Source organism: Taudactylus pleione, unplaced genomic scaffold, assembly GCF_031769625.1.
Source record: "Taudactylus pleione unplaced genomic scaffold, aTauple2 ptg001889l, whole genome shotgun sequence".
Lineage (NCBI taxonomy): Eukaryota > Metazoa > Chordata > Amphibia > Anura > Myobatrachidae > Taudactylus > Taudactylus pleione.
The window spans coordinates 95,600-113,714 of NW_028286286.1; the positions used below are offsets into that span (position 1 = coordinate 95,600).

The 18,115-nt window shown below is 48.7% G+C and overlaps 1 protein-coding gene across 1 annotated transcript in view; it reads left to right on the forward strand.

Annotated features, from left to right (window-relative positions):
* The window catches only part of PEX14 (peroxisomal biogenesis factor 14), a 142,157-nt gene that overhangs the window by 89,361 nt on the left and 34,681 nt on the right, over positions 1 to 18,115 (forward strand). The window lies entirely within an intron of this gene.

Consider the following 18,115-nt stretch of genomic DNA (forward strand, 5'->3'; position numbering starts at 1 on the left):
GGTCATGCCCCTTGTGTACCTTGGCCCAGCCGCTGTCTCAGCAGCCTTGCCTGCCCCTAGTTCCTAACCCTTATTTTCCTTCCTGCAGCATAACTTTAACCCCCCTCCTAGTACCTAACCTTCACCGCAACAGCCTAACTGTAACCCCCCATACACAACCTAACCCTGTCCCTTTGCTTCCGCAGCCTAACCTTCTCCCTAGTGCCCAATCCACTCCTTCCGTAGCCTACATCTGACTCTCCACTGCAGCAGCCTAAGCCTAGCCCTACGCTTCCATAGTCTAACCCGTACTTTCCTCCTAGTGCCTAACCTTCCCCTCTGCAAGCTGACATTCCCCTCCTGTAGCCTAACCTTTACCCTTTGCTTCCGCACACTAACTTTTACCCTCCGCTGCTACACCCTAATGCTAACCTTCCCCCAGTAGTTAACACTAAACCTCCACCCCGCCGCCTATCCCTAACCCTAATTTCCCTCTAGTCACTAACCCTCCCCTTCCTTGCAGCCTAACCCTTTTCTCCCATAGCCTAACCCTAGACATTTGCTGCCGTATCCTCACCTTACACAGCTGCAACCTAACCTTAATTTTTCCCCTAGTGCCTAGCTTTCCCCTCCCCCGCAGCCTAACCCTAACCCTTCTCTCCCATAGCCTATCTCTAATCACGTGCTACTGCAGCCTAACACTCCTCTCCCATAGCCTATCCCTAACACTCCTCTCCCATAGCCTATCCCTAACAATCTGCTACTGCAGCCTAACCCTAACACTCCTCTCCCATAGCCTATCCCTAACAGTCTGCTGCTGCAGCCTAACCCTAACACTCCTCTCCCATAGCCTATCCCTAACAGTCTGCTGCTGCAGCCTAACCCTAACACTCCTCTCCCATAGCCTATCCCTAACAATCTGCTGCTGCAGCCTAACCCTAACACTCCTCTCCCATAGCCTATCCCTAACAATCTGCTGCTGCAGCCTAACCCTAACACTCTTCTCCCATAGCCTATCCCTAACAATCTGCTGCTGCAGCCTAACCCTAGCACTCCTCTCCCATAGCCTATCCCTAACAATCTGCTGCTGCAGCCTAACACTCCTCTCCCATAGCCTATCCCTAACAATCTGCTGCTGCAGCCTAACCCTAACACTCCTCTCCCATAGCCTATCCCTAACAATCTGCTGCTGCAGCCTAACCCTATCACTCCTCTCCCATAGCCTATCCCTAACAGTCTGCTGCTGCAGCCTAACCCTAACACTCCTCTCCCATAGCCTATCCCTAACAATCTGCTGCTGCAGCCTAACCCTAGCACTCCTCTCCCATAGCCTATCCCTAACAATCTGCTGCTGCAGCCTAACACTCCTCTCCCATAGCCTATCCCTAACAATCTGCTGCTGCAGCCTAACCCTAACACTCCTCTCCCATAGCCTATCCCTAACAATCTGCTGCTGCAGCCTAACCCTAGCGCTCCTCTCCCATAGCCTATCCCTAACAGTCTGCTGCTGCAGCCTAACACTAACACTCCTCTCCCATAGCCTGTCCCTAACAGTCTGCTGCTGCAGCCTAACCCTAACACTCCTCTCCATAGCCTGTCCCTAACAATCTGCTGCTGCAGCCTAACCCTAACACTCCTCTCCCATAGCCTATCCCTAACAATCTGCTGCTGCAGCCTAACCCTAACACTCCTCTCCCATAGCCTGTCCCTAACAATCTGCTGCTGCAGCCTAACCCTAACACTCCTCTCCCATAGCCTGTCCCTAACAATCTGCTGCTGCAGCCTAACCCTAACACTCCTCTCCCATAGCCTATCCCTAACAGTCTGCTGCTGCAGCCTATCCCTAACACTCCTCTCCCATAGCCTATCCCTATCACTCCTCTCCCATAGCCTATCCCTAACAATCTGCTGCTGCAGCCTAACCCTAACACTCCTCTCCCATAGCCTATCCCTAACAGTCTGCTGCTGCAGCCTAGCACTCCTCTCCCATAGCCTATCCCTAACAGTCTGCTGCTGCAGCCTATCCCTAACACTCCTCTCCCATAGCCTATCCCTAACAGTCTGCTGCTGCAGCCTATCCCTAACACTCCTCTCCCATAGCCTATCCCTAACAATCTGCTGCTGCAGCCTAACCCTAACACTCCTCTCCCATAGCCTAACCCTAACAATCTGCTGCTGCAGCCTAATCCTAACACTCCTCTCCCATAGCCTATCCCTAACAGTCTGCTGCTGCAGCCTAACCCTAGCACTCCTCTCCCATAGCCTATCCCTAACAGTCTGCTGCTGCAGCCTAACCCTAACACTCCTCTCCCATAGCCTATCCCTAACAATCTGCTGCTGCAGCCTAACTCTCCTCTCCCATAGCCTATCCCTAACAGTCTGCTGCTGCAGCCTATCCCTAACACTCCTCTCCCATAGCCTATCCCTAACAGTCTGCTGCTGCAGCCTAACCCAAACAGTCCTCTCCCATAGCCTATCCCTAACAATCTGCTGCTGCAGCCTAACCCTAACACTCCTCTCCCAAAGCCTGTCCCTAACAATCTGGTGCTGCAGCCTCACCCTAGCACTCCTCTCCCATAGCCTATCCCTAACAATCTGCTGCTGCAGCCTAACACTCCTCTCCCATAGCCTATCCCTAACAATCTGCTGCTGCAGCCTAACCCTAACACTCCTCTCCCAAAGCCTATCCCTAACAATCTGGTGCTGCAGCCTCACCCTAACACTCCTCTCCCATAGCCTATCCCTAACAATCTGCTGCTGCAGCCTAACACTCCTCTCCCATAGCCTATCCCTAACAATCTGCTGCTGCAGCCTAACCCTAACACTCCTCTCCCATAGCCTATCCCTAACAATCTGCTGCTGCAGCCTAACACTCCTCTCCCATAGCCTATCCCTAACAGTCTGCTGCTGCAGCCTATCCCTAACACTCCTCTCCCATAGCCTATCCCTAACAGTCTGCTGCTGCAGCCTAACCCTAACACTCCTCTCCCATAGCCTATCCCTAACAGTCTGCTGCTGCAGCCTAACCCTAACACTCCTCTCCCATATCCTATCCCTAACAATCTGCTGCTGCAGCCTAACCCTAACACTCCTCTCCCATAGCCTAACCCTAACAATCTGCTGCTGCAGCCTAATCCTAACACTCCTCTCCCATAGCCTATCCCTAACAGTCTGCTGCTGCAGCCTAACCCTAGCACTCCTCTCCCATAGCCTATCCCTAACAGTCTGCTGCTGCAGCCTAACCCTAACACTCCTCTCCCATAGCCTATCCCTAACAATCTGCTGCTGCAGCCTAACTCTCCTCTCCCATAGCCTATCCCTAACAGTCTGCTGCTGCAGCCTATCCCTAACACTCCTCTCCCATAGCCTATCCCTAACAGTCTGCTGCTGCAGCCTAACCCAAACAGTCCTCTCCCATAGCCTATCCCTAACAATCTGCTGCTGCAGCCTAACCCTAACACTCCTCTCCCAAAGCCTGTCCCTAACAATCTGGTGCTGCAGCCTCACCCTAGCACTCCTCTCCCATAGCCTATCCCTAACAATCTGCTGCTGCAGCCTAACACTCCTCTCCCATAGCCTATCCCTAACAATCTGCTGCTGCAGCCTAACCCTAACACTCCTCTCCCAAAGCCTATCCCTAACAATCTGGTGCTGCAGCCTCACCCTAACACTCCTCTCCCATAGCCTATCCCTAACAATCTGCTGCTGCAGCCTAACACTCCTCTCCCATAGCCTATCCCTAACAATCTGCTGCTGCAGCCTAACCCTAACACTCCTCTCCCATAGCCTATCCCTAACAATCTGCTGCTGCAGCCTAACACTCCTCTCCCATAGCCTATCCCTAACAGTCTGCTGCTGCAGCCTATCCCTAACACTCCTCTCCCATAGCCTATCCCTAACAGTCTGCTGCTGCAGCCTATCCCTAACACTCCTCTCCCATAGCCTATCCCTAACAGTCTGCTGCTGCAGCCTATCCCTAACACTCCTCTCCCATAGCCTATCCCTAACAGTCTGCTGCTGCAGCCTAACCCTAACACTCCTCTCCCATAGCCTATCCCTAACAGTCTGCTGCTGCAACTTAACTCTTTCCCTCAGGTCCCTACAAAATGGGGTGTGCTATAAAAGCAACCTATTGCCTGTCTAACATCTAGGGCCAAATGTAATAGGATGAGAGTGTAGAAAATGTGAGAGTTTAGCAGTAACCTCTGACTCTATTACATTGGTCGAGTTTTATCTTCAAAATGGGAAACATCTGAATGAGAGTTTAAGTTGTGAGAGTTTAAAAACATGCGAGTTTGTATGTTCTCAGGCTCTATTACATTGGGGGAGTTTCCATGTTCTCAGACTATATTACATTGGGGGAGTTTCCATGTTCTCAGACTATATTACATTGGGGGAGTTTCCATGTTCTCAGACTATATTACATTGGGGGAGTTTCCATGTTCTCAGACTATATTACATTGGGGGAGTTTCCATGTTCTCAGACTATATTACATTGGGGGAGTTTCTATGTTCTCGGGCTCTATTACATTGGGCGAGTTTCCATGTTCTCAGACTATATTACATTGGGCGAGTTTAAAAAGTGTCAGAGGTTACTGCTAAACTCTCTCATTATGTACCCTATTACATTTGGCCCCTGGTGTCTATGTAGACATTGTTAACCTTTTAACTGTTTATCTATAGTCCGGGATCCTGCAGAATGTCGACATTTCATCTATTTTTACATCATAACTGTTGACATTATGGTGTTGATATGATTGTCGATATTGTAAATGTTGACATAATGACTGCAACACAGCATTGATTTATCAGGGTCCTGGTACTTATATGTCCTGGGGACCTCTGCTGGCCAGCCTTTCCAATTATCTCCATCTTCCATCCAGGACACATGGGTAACTTCCAGGCCTGGGTCCCAGCTCAACCTTCTTCGCTCATAGATGAGGCCCCTGGTGTATCAGGACCCTGTGACCTGCAGATGTCACACAGAAGCAGTGTGGAGGGAAGTGGAAATGACTCAGTGATGTGTATCTGTACACATCAAGGGCAGCAGACCATCACTGTACTCCAATAAAAGTGGCTCGGGCTAGCCGTCACTGGGACTGGGGGAGAAATTAGCCCCTTTGCTCACAATATGCTGCTGTCCACCTCCAGTAACTGGATAAACGACATCACGCAATGCGACCTCCAGACACAGGATTCACAGGGGGGTCCTTATCCTGTCCCTGTCTGTGCTGTAATACATCTATCTGTTTCCAGGCCCAGGACTCTCACACGTGCTGGAAGATCTGGGCTCCCGGTGGAAGGCGAGATGATAAATCATAATTATTTTTTTTAAAAGATAGATTAGTTTGTCACTGTGAGGGGCAGGCGGCCCCCCCCCCCCCGGACACCTTTATTTACACTAGATACACACACATCCACGCTCTTGATCTCTCTATTAGGATGAGAATAGATGCAGGGACTCAGCTGGGCTCGGGTGTTGCATCAGTGCCAGTGGAGCTCACCTGGACCAGGTGTTGCATCAGTATGCCAGGACTCAGTGGAACGACGTTGCTTCATGTTGTGCTCCGGAGGGAAGATGCGGGAGCTGTTCTGTAATGATACGGAGGCCGATAGTACCGAGGAGCTTTACTGAGTGCGGCATTAACCCATTAGCTTCAAGGACTGTGTCCCCACCAGCAGGGGCTCAACAATTTGCTCCCTGAGTGTAATAATGTACTTTACAATTTATTTATTTTCCCCACTTCCAGAGCTAACGTGAACCTGACACTTTACACTTGAGTTATGTGTGTTGGTTATCAGCACAGCGAAGGATATAATCCTAATTATTAGGGTGCTTCGAACTACAGTGATGTGATGTTACAAAGATACTTTTGTTTTTATGATAGTTTTTACGTTTTTGCACATTTACTTACTGTGCAGAATTTGCTTTATACTTAAATCGCTGCCCTCATGAAAATCCTCAGTGATGTCACCCGCTCCTAGTGAACCAATTAGCTGTAGTTTTGGGAGTACGCTGCCTTCTGCTGTGCGAATGCGACAGGACAGTGTAAGCAGCTGAATTTGCCAGGCGTTGCTGATATCCAGTGTCTTTTCTTATTGGCTATACACGCTGCTGAGTTAATTAAAAACTCAAAGTCATCTTGATATGAGGAAGAATTAAAGCAGCAATCACATGAAAAAAAAAACTTAGGTGCATTTATTTATTTTTATTATATTTTAATATACATTGTTGTGGCAGGTTATAAGAAGAATGTTGGTTTTTACCGTTTCCCTTGTATTTTGTCCCCCTTCCGGCTCCTCCTTAATGATTTATGATTTTACCATGGACCCCACGGTCACGTGACACATGAAGTAGTGAGCAGAGAAGCTCTGAAAAGCCCCTCTGAGCTCAGTCTGCACTGAGACTTTCCTCACCCTCCTCCTTTGCGGTCACATGACATGCTATAAGCCTGCGTTTGTGTAGCAGACTATCTGTCTGGCAGCCATTTCTGTTTGTCAAAAAGAGAGATTTTGAAAAGTGGGAAATGATTTGTGGAGGGATATCTGAGGCATGCTTCAGATGTACTTAACTTGCTGTTTAAAGAAAGAAAATATCTTCTGTCTGGTATTGCTAGTGATCGATGACTGTAACCACGGGCCCATACAGGGCATCCACCATTCAATTCTACTTTTGTGGGACATGTTGATCATTCGGAGCCACACATGGTGACATTGGTTGGTACTTTATCTCTCTCCAAGCTTTGATCAATCTCCCCCAATCAGCTCCTGTCTCTTTTGAAACACAGCCTGTAACGTGACAGGAGACGATTTTTTTCTCCACTTTATCTCTCTCCAATCGATGATAAATCTCCCCCATTGTGCCGGATTGGCATGATAACTGCGTAGGCGGAATGCATGTATAGCTCCGGTCTAGCACCAAGTTTTCATTACCACGGTGTTTGGTGTAATGAAATACATAACTGGAAAGACCTCATGTACTATAAGGTAATATATAAGATTGTTCTGTGCCTATACACCTCGGCACCTCGCTGTGCAATGGATTCTGGGACCGTTCCACGCTTGGTTTGCAGGGTTATTTTAGAATGTACTTTGTGCCCTGGGGAGGTGCTGATGACACCACGGTGAGGTCTTGCACTTCTGCCTACACACTTGGGTTACCATCTCCAGATGTCTCGTCCCATGGGACCCTCTTCGTGTTGTACTCCGGGTAGAGACAGCAATCATTTAACAAATTTCAAAGTGACAGAACCCGGCAGTTTGTTTTGCTTCTGTATATAGATGTAAAACATACAGGCTCCGTGCCAAAATGTACATTATATAGTTTATACTCCTCGAATAAAAGTACAAATGTATTTCTAAGACGATGTTACGTCCCAGACTGTGACACAACTTTCTGCTGTAACCGCAATGTGACTGCTTCTTAACATTACAGCCGCCTAAACTCTTCCATGTCTGAAATGTTTCACTGTGTCACAAGGTTTGTGTGATTGCTGGCCCCAGTGTTACCCCCTATACATAGCTATTTACCTGCATACACTGTGTTACCCCCTATACATAGCTATTTACTTGCATACACTGTGTTACCCCCTATACATAGCTATTTACCTGCATACACTGTTAACCCCTATACATAGCTATTTACCTGCATACACTGTGTTACCCTCTATACATAGCTATTTACCTGCATACACTGTTACCCCCTATACATAGCTATTTACCTACATACACTGTTACCCTCTATACATAGCTATTTACCTGCATACACTGTGTTACCCTCTATACATAGCTATTTACCTGCATACACTGTTACCCCCTATACATAGCTATTTACCTGCATACACTGTGTTACCCTCTATACATAGCTATTTACCTGCATACACTGTGTTACCCCCTATACATAGCTATTTACCTGCATACACTGTTACCCCCTATACATAGCTATTTACCTACATACACTGTTACCCCCTATACATAGCTATTTACCTACATACACTGTTACCCCCTATACATAGCTATTTACCTACATACACTGTTACCCCCTATACATACCTATTTACCTGCATACACTGTGTTACCCCCTATACATAGCTATTTACCTGCATACACTGTTACCCCCTATACATAGCTATTTACCTACATACACTGTTACCCCCTATACATAGCTATTTACCTGCATACACTGTGTTACCCTCTATACATAGCTATTTACCTGCATACACTGTTACCCCCTATACATAGCTATTTACCTACATACACTGTTACCCTCTATACATAGCTATTTACCTGCATACACTGTGTTACCCTCTATACATAGCTATTTACCTGCATACACTGTTACCCCCTATACATAGCTATTTACCTGCATACACTGTTACCCCCTATACATAGCTATTACCTGCATACACTGTTACCCCCTATACATAGCTATTTACCTGCATACACTGTTACCCTCTATACATAGCTATTTACCTGCATACACTGTGTTACCCCCTATACATAGCTATTTACCTGCATACACTGTGTTACCCCCTATACATAGCTATTACCTGCATACACTGTGTTACCCCCTATACATAGCTATTTACCTGCATACACTGTTACCCCTTATACATAGCTATTACCTGCATACACTGTTACCCTCTATACATAGCTATTTACCTGCATACACTGTGTTACCCCCTATCCATAGCTATTACCTGCATACACTGTGTTACCCCCTATACATAGCTATTTACCTACATACACTGTGTTACCCCCTATACATAGCTATTTACCTGCATACACTGTGTTACCCCCTATACATAGCTATTTACCTACATACACTGTTACCCCCTATACATAGCTATTTACCTGCATACACTGTTACCCTCTATACATAGCTATTTACCTGCATACACTGTGTTACCCCCTATACATAGCTATTTACCTGCATACACTGTGTTACCCCCTATACATAGCTATTTACCTACATACACTGTTACCCCCTATACATAGCTATTTACCTGCATACACTGTTACCCCTTATACATAGCTATTTACCTGCATACACTGTGTTACCCCCTATACATAGCTATTACCTGCATACACTGTTACCCCCTATACATAGCTATTTACCTGCATACACTGTTACCCCCTATACATAGCTATTTACCTGCATACACTGTTACCCCCTATACATAGCTATTTACCTGCATACACTGTTACCCCCTATACATAGCTATTTACCTGCATACACTGTGTTACCCCCTATACATAGCTATTTACCTGCATACACTGTGTTACCCTCTATACATAGCTATTTACCTGCATACACTGTGTTACCCCCTATACATAGCTATTTACCTGCATACACTGTTACCCCCTATACATAGCTATTTACCTACATACACTGTGTTACCCCCTATACATACCTATTTACCTGCATACACTGTGTTACCCCCTATACATAGCTATTTACCTGCATACACTGTGTTACCCTCTATACATAGCTATTTACCTGCATACACTGTTACCCCCTATACATAGCTATTTACCTGCATACACTGTTACCCCTTATACATAGCTATTTACCTGCATACACTGTTACCCCCTATACATAGCTATTTACCTGCATACACTGTTACCCCTTATACATAGCTATTTACCTGCATACACTGTGTTACCCCCTATACATAGCTATTTACCTGCATACACTGTGTTACCCTCTATACATAGCTATTTACCTGCATACACTGTGTTACCCCCTATACATAGCTATTTACCTGCATACACTGTGTTACCCCCTATACATAGCTATTTACCTGCATACACTGTGTTACCCTCTATACATAGCTATTACCTGCATACACTGTTACTCCCTATACATAGCTATTTACCTGCATACACTGTTACCCCCTATACATAGCTATTTACCTGCATACACTGTGTTACCCCCTATACATAGCTATTTACCTGCATACACTGTGTTACCCTCTATACATAGCTATTACCTGCATACACTGTTACCCCCTATACATAGCTATTTACCTGCATACACTGTGTTACCCTCTATACATAGCTATTTACCTGCATACACTGTGTTACCCCCTATACATAGCTATTTACCTGCATACACTGTTACCCCTTATACATAGCTATTTACCTGCATACACTGTTACCCCCTATACATAGCTATTTACCTGCATACACTGTTACCCCTTATACATAGCTATTTCTACTTCAGGGTCCATAGGGTATCCACAGGATACCTTGGGGGGTATAGGTGTGACGTCAGTCGCAGGGCACCAAAGAGTTAAGCTTTCAGCCTCCCAGGATGCACTAGGTCCCCCTCCTATACCCCGCCCCCGGGCCAAGGCACCTCAGTTTAGTTTGGTGCCCGGCCGGAGTCGGGTGCACCTGTTGGAGTGGGGGCTAGAAGAGCCCCTGAAGCTTTTTCTTCATGCAGCTGTGGCTGCACATCTGGATGAACAGCATGGACAGTCAGTCCTGACGTCCATGCTGTCTTCCCTACACCCCGCCGGTACCAGAACGCCGGTACTGATCCGGGGATGCTGGTGGGCGTCTGGGGTCACAGCTAGCGGTGACCCCAGATGCTCCGGACCATGGCCGGATTCAAGGGGGACAGAGGTAAGCAGCGGGGTCCCGCGGTGGGTCCCCGCTGATCACATGGTCCTAAGTCCCCAGGCAGGGGGCTCCCTGGGGACTGGCTGCAGCGTGGAGCCAGGCGACCAACCTGCGCTTCCACTACCCCCTGGGACAGCGGACCGCAGCAGAGCGGTAGCGCTGCGGCGTCCCAGGGGTTAAATGCATGCCAGGGGAGCGCGCCTTCCCTGTCTCACAGCCGGCGCCTCCCCCGCTGCACACAGCCCTCTCTGCACTGTGCTGACTGGTCCTGTGTCAGCGCTCCTCCCCCAGGCCAGCTTCTCTCTGCTCCTCGGCGGCCATCTTCTCTGCAACGCATGGTGAACGCTGCTGGAAGTCTGGAAGGAAGCATCGTGGTCTGGGTCCCCCCGCATACCTCTCCTCCGCTGTGGCTCAGGTCTGTGTATGCAGCGCTGTGTCCTACCAGGCCCTGTGTCTGTGTAGTTGAGTGATCAGCGCTGTTAGTGCAGGAATTGTTATTTCTCTGCATTGTATGTGACTGTGCTAGCGCTGCTGCCTGTAACTTTTCTTCTCTAAACTGTCAGCTTTATTACTGTCCCTGTTCTTTCTGCTAAAGCCCTTGCGGTGCGGTGCTGCAGGGTGGTCTCTCGCCTATTTAATACTTAATTGGTGAGAGAGGTCACATACGTGGTGCCATCATGTCTGAAAGTGATTTTCCCCTCCGGCTACAGTGTACCACGTGCAAAGTACCGTTAGCGGAGGGGGAGGGTAGCGCGGAGGGCCTTTGCCGGCAGTGTTTGTCCATGGCGCGGCCTATTACGGTTACAGCACCGGTACAGGAGCCGCCCTGGGCTTGTTTCGTTCAGGCGTTAACAGCTTTAGTGGGCCAGTTAGCTCCGCAGCCCGCGTTTACTCCGATGGGTTTGTCCCAGCAGTCTGTGGTGTCGTCACCCATGCAGGGGTTCCCACGACAATTGGTGGTACCCCACAGTCTCCCTATTTCCCCGCTCCCGGGTTCTCAGGAGCCAGCGTGGGTTAACTCCCTGACGAGTTCTGTACAGCACTTGTCGGATGTGTTGCAAGGGGAGTCTGTGATGCGGCCTCATAAAAGGCCGGTGGCGTCTCTGTCCGCTCCTTATGAGGATGACGAAGGGACGTCTGATGATGGGGAGATTCTGGATCCTTACGATCAGGAACCTTTCCATACTAAGGACGCTGATGCTAAGTCCAAAGTATATATTCCTGGACTTATTCGGGCGGTCCGCACAGCCTTGGTGATTGAGGACGAAGTTCCCCCAGCGGCTAAATCTAAGTATGCCTTTTTCAAAGATGTGAAGGGCGATGCCACAGTCTTTCCTCTTTCGGGTCAGTTGGTGGACCATTTAGAGGAGGCGTGGAAACAACCTGGCAAAAGATACCAGCCGCAGAGACGCCTGGCGGTGGCTTATCCGTTCGCGGATAATTATTTTGCTAAGTGTGAATCCCCTCCACAGGTGGATTCTCACGTGACCCGTCTTGTCCGTAGTGCCACATTGCCGATGCCATCCATGTCCTCCCTTAAGGATGCTACGGACCGCAAGGTAGAAATCTGCCTGAAGTCCGCTTATTCCCTTGCAGGGGGGGCAGCACGGCCGGCTATGGCCATTTGCTGGGTTGCCAGAGCGATGGAGCGCTGGGCGGATTCATTAGAGGCTTCTTTTGAATCCGACCGTCCGGCCGAACAGGCGGAGTTGATTGGCAATCTCCGTGATTCGGCCACCTACATCAACGAGGCGGCTCTAGACATTAGTACTCTGGTGTCTAGAATTTCTTCAGCAGCGGTAGCTGCTCGTCGCACCTTGTGGCTGCGATCCTGGAAGACGGACGCAGATCCAAGAAAGGTCTGGAAGCGTTGCCGTTTACCGGAGAAGTTCTCTTCGGTCCGGATCTGGATAAGATTGTGGCCACGCTGGCGGCAGCCAAATCTGCTTGTCTCCCGTCGGCCGCTGCTCCTTCTGGTTCTGGACCATCGTCCTTTCGGTCATCTAGGGCCCAGGGAAGGCCCAAACCACAGTCGTTTCCTCGACAGGCTGGCCCTAAGAAATCGGTCAAGCCCCGGAAACAGGCATGGAGTACCAGACGTCCGGCCCCCAAGCCAGATGACAAGCCTGCGGCCTGACGGTCCGGGTCTCCCCTTGGGGGATCCCAGGGTGGAAGGCCGCCTGCTGCAGTTCTCCCGGTGTTGGTCGTTCACTACGACAGACACTTGGGTTCTGGAGGTGGTCTCTCACGGGTACGCCCTCTCCTTCCGGCACAGACCCCCGGCTCGATTCTTCACCACGGGTCTACCATCAGACCGGAACAAGGCTACGGAGCTGCGGAAGGTATTGCACACTATGCTCCAGGCTGGAGTTATAGTGCCTGTTCCATTCTCCCAGAGGGGCCAGGGTTTCTATTCAAATCTATTTTTGGTACAGAAACCCAATGGGTCATATCGTCCGATTCTCAACCTCAAAGCACTCAACAAGTCTTTGCGGGTCCCGAAGTTTCGGATGGAGACCCTACGGTCCATCATTCTGGCGCTGGAACCTGGGGACTACATGGTGTCATTGGACATACAGGACGCTATGGCGGTCATGGCGGCTTCTCTGCGGCTGCAAGGAGTCCGCATGTTGCCGTACTTGGACGACCTGTTATTGGTGGCAGGATCTCCAGAGCTCCTGTTACACCACTTGGACCTGACCATTGCACTGCTGCAACGGCACGGCTGGCTAATCAACTGGCAGAAGTCCACTCTAATCCCGTCTCGGAGGATTCTGCATCTTGGAGCCTTATTGGACTCGGGACAGCAAAGGATCTTCGTGACGGAGGACAAGATCTCTGCTTTGCAGTCAAGGGTGCGCAGTTGTCTGCACAGCCGCCGGGTGTCCTTACACTCGGCGATGAGGTTACTGGGCTCCATGGTGTCGGTGTTCGACATGGTGGAATACGCCCAGTTTCACTCCAGACCTCTGCAGCACCTGATCCTGTCCAAGTGGAACGGGCTGCCTCAGTCTCTGAAGTTCCAGACGATTGTGCTCACCCCGGAGGTTCGCCTGTCCCTTGCGTGGTGGTTAAAGACGACCCACCTCAACAAGGGACGTCCGTTCTGGGTTCCAAATTGGGTCCTGTTGACAACGGACGCCAGTCTTCGGGGCTGGGGAGCAGTTTCGGGTCCACACTTGTTCCAGGGCAGGTGGACACCGACAGAAGCGGAGCTTCCAATAAATATCTTGGAACTCCGTGCGGTCTTCAATGCTCTCCTGCAGGCACAGCGGTTTCTCCAGGGTCACCCGGTGCAGGTCCAGTCGGACAATGCTACCACCGTGGCCTACATAAACAGGCAAGGAGGAACTCGCAGTCGGGCGGCTCTCGTAGAGGTCTTTCGGATCCTGGTTTGGGCGGAGCGCAATCTTCCGGCCATATCAGCGGTCTTCATCCCGGGAGTGCTAAATTGGGAGGCGGACTTTCTAAGTCGCCAGGACGTTCATCCAGGGGAATGGTCCCTGCACCCGGACGTTTTTCAACTACTGGTGGACAGGTGGGGTCTTCCAGAAATCGACCTCATGGCGTCCCGGCACAACAACAAGTTGCCGGTGTACGGGTCTCGCACAAGAGACGAAGGGGCGTCTCTGGTGGATGCTCTGTCCGTCCGGTGGACGTTCAGGTTCGCATACCTGTTCCCTCCGGTCTCCCTTCTTCCACGGGTAATCCGGAAATTCAAACAGGAAGGAGGGACGCTCCTGTTGATAGCTCCCGCGTGGCCCAGACGGCACTGGTTCTCAGACCTTCAGGGTCTGTCCGTGGACAGTCCTCTGCGGTTGCCGCTACGACCGGACCTTCTGTCTCAGGGTCCTTGTCTTCACCCGGACCTGACTCGGCTGTCTTTGGCGGCGTGGCTGTTGAGACGGCCATGCTGAGGTCCTGGGGGTTTTCCAGCTCTGTGGTGCGTACCATGTTACGAGCTCGGAAACCGTCTTCCGCGAGGATATACCATCGCGTGTGGCATACGTTCTTCCAGTGGTGTCGACCGAGAGGTTATGCACCGCGGGAGTTTCGTCTGTCTCGGATTCTCGCCTTCCTGCAAGCGGGACTAGATCATGGGCTTCGCCTTGCTTCTTTGAAGGTACAGGTTTCGGCCCTATCTGTCTGGTTTCACCGTAGGATTGCTACAATCCCGGATGTGCGCACCTTTATGCAAGGTGTTCTCCGTATTCAGCCGCCCTTTGTTCCACCTGTGGCGCCTTGGGATTTGGCTGTGGTCCTGAGGGCTCTCCAAGGACCGCCGTTTGAACCACTGGGCTCAGTGGATATTAAATGGCTAACAGCTAAGACTGTTTTCCTTCTGGCCGTTGCTTCAGCCAGACGTGTTTCTGAGTTAGGGGCTCTTTCTTGTAGACCCCCTTTCTTGGTTTTTCATGGGAACAGGGCAGTGCTCCGCACTCGGCCCGAGTTTCTTCCCAAAGTTGTTTCCCAGTTTCATGTTAACGAGGAAATAGTTGTTCCGGCCTTTAACTCACCGGGTCTTTCCGTGGGTGAGGCCTCTTTGGATGTTGTGCGGGCCTTAAGGACTTATGTTGACCGCACTTCTTTGTTTAGGAAGTCGGACGCTTTGTTGTCCTCTATGGCTTCCGTAAAAAGGGTTGGCCTGCTTCAAAGCAAACTTTGGCAGCCTGGATCCGTATGGCTATTTCTGAAGCTTATCTTCATGAAGGCCTACCGTTCCCTCCTTCTCTGAAGGCTCATTCCACTAGGTCTGTGGGTCCTTCGTGGGCAGCTCGACGTGGTGCCTCGGCAGTTCAGATCTGCAAGGCTGCTACGTGGTCTTCTGTCCATACCTTCGTGAGGTATTACAGGTTTGACACCTTCGCCTCTCAGGATGCTTCCTTCGGGCGGCGGATTCTCCTTTCTGCACAGGAGCGTCCCCACCCTTAAAGGATACTGCTTTGGGACATCCCCAAGGTATCCTGTGGATACCCTATGGACCCTGAAGTAGAAAATATGAGATATGGTAAGAACTTACCCTTGTTATCTCTATTTCTACGAAGTCCATAGGGTTCCACAGGACTCCCGCCCTGTCGCACCTGTGCTGCAGATGGGCTTTGCTCTGGTCACCGGTTTTCCGTCTCCCTCTGGTGAGAATGTGATTCTTGTATGTGTCCAGATCTTTGTTCTCTCTCTTCCTTCTCCTCCTCCGGCCTATGGCTTGGTAACTAACTGAGGTGCCTTGGCCCGGGGGCGGGGTATAGGAGGGGGACCTAGTGCATCCTGGGAGGCTGAAAGCTTAACTCTTTGGTGCCCTGCGACTGACGTCACACCTATACCCCCCAAGGTATCCTGTGGAACCCTATGGACTTCGTAGAAATAGAGATAACAAGGGTAAGTTCTTACCATATCTCATATTTTACCTGCATACACTGTGTTACCCCCTATACATAGCTATTTACCTGCATACACTGTGTTACCCTCTATACATAGCTATTTACCTGCATACACTGTGTTACCCCCTATACATAGCTATTTACCTGCATACACTGTGTTACCCCCTATACATAGCTATTTACCTGCATACACTGTGTTACCCTCTATACATAGCTATTACCTGCATACACTGTTACCCCCTATACATAGCTATTTACCTGCATACACTGTGTTACCCTCTATACATAGCTATTTACCTGCATACACTGTGTTACCCCCTATACATAGCTATTTACCTGCATACACTGTGTTACCCTCTATACATAGCTATTTACCTGCATACACTGTGTTACCCCCTATACATAGCTATTTACCTGCATACACTGTGTTACCCCCTATACATAGCTATTTACCTGCATACACTGTGTTACCCTCTATACATAGCTATTTACCTGCATACACTGTGTTTCTATCTGTGTATATACATTATTAGGGTCCACGTAGATCCCAATCACACCCATGAAGAAGCATTTGGATTGATTTACCGGCATTTAGCTAATTAAGGGGTCTATTTACTAAGCCTTGGATGGAGATGAAGTGGACCAAGCAACCAGCTCCTGTCATTTTTCAAACACAGCATGTGACATGGCAGCTAGGAGCTGATTGGCTGGTACTTTATCTCCTTTCAAGACTTAGTAAATAGACCCCAAAGTCCATGTAACTCTATAGGGGTTTTTTGTTCACAGTTTGTTTCCTAATACTTTAATGATTGAATAAGTTATATATGCAGAGGGAATGATCTTTTGGTCCATGGGACAGATTTAGGTTATCATTTTAATCCATCATCTCTTAATGACCTGTATATTATTCTTATGGTAATAAATGAACCAGGCATCCACAGGAGTTACTGTATATAAGTAGATTAAAACTTATGGATTATGTCCTCAAAATTAGCCACCCAAAGGTAAATTTTTAATAATGATGGGTGTGCATAAATATATATATACACATATATATATATATATATATATATATATATATATATATGTGTGTGTTTCTGTGTATAAAAGCTATATATATATATATATATATATATATATATATATATAGTTATTTTTTTAACACATACGCACTCATATGTACACAGCCCTCTTTGCTGTTCTGCACGGGGGAGGGGTGTGAAACCCATAAACAATGTGATATATAATATTTTTCCCTCGCCCCTTTTAAATAAATACCGATCAGCTTTATGTTCAGAGACAATAGGAGCCGTTGGCTTAAATTTGCAGTTTACAGTATTTATGGCTGTAATATGAAGGTGCTGGCATCGTAATTTCATGCCCCAATGAGAAGAGCAAGGTCGAGGAGAATGCCTCTATCCACATCTGCTAACACACTAACTCATAAACAAGAGCCGTCTGTATCAGGTAGCACAGAATACGCTCGCCTAATGAAATACAGCACAGCTTTCCATTACTGTTAGTTTTTACTGTGTCGTCATTACGTGTAATTTATGTTTAAAAAATTCAATTTTATACAGGGCTCTGGGAAATAGGGGTCTTAAGGGTCAGCAGAGGACTTTTAACGGCTCTCTCGCCCTGCGTGCTCTCCCGACTCAACCTTAACCCCCTCACTGCCACACCTGCCTGCGGCACATTGATCTAGAGGCTGTCGGGGGACCTAGGGCAGCGCAGGCGTTAAATAGGCCCAGGTCTATCACACGGCATGTTCTGCGGCTGGGTAACGGGTATGTGCCGTGTAGTTCATTGGCCAACATGTGTACAGATTTATATACAGTAGAGCATGTGACCTGTAGGCTACAGAGCAGTGCAGGGGAAAAACATTAAGGATTTAGGACCCAACAAATATCGTAATTAAAGACCACTGACATCTGGTTGGGTCTCTAATATGACTGATGTTAAAATCAGTGAGGCTGACCCAAAAGGCATGAAACTGGCAAATGACCAGCAGGAGTTGTCAGAGCTAATGGTTCCAATTTTCTAAGCTGCTACCCAAACTAAATAATAACTCAAACCCCCATCCATGTAACACGTGCAACGTGAGTCCCCTTAGATATGTGGGATGACGCTCA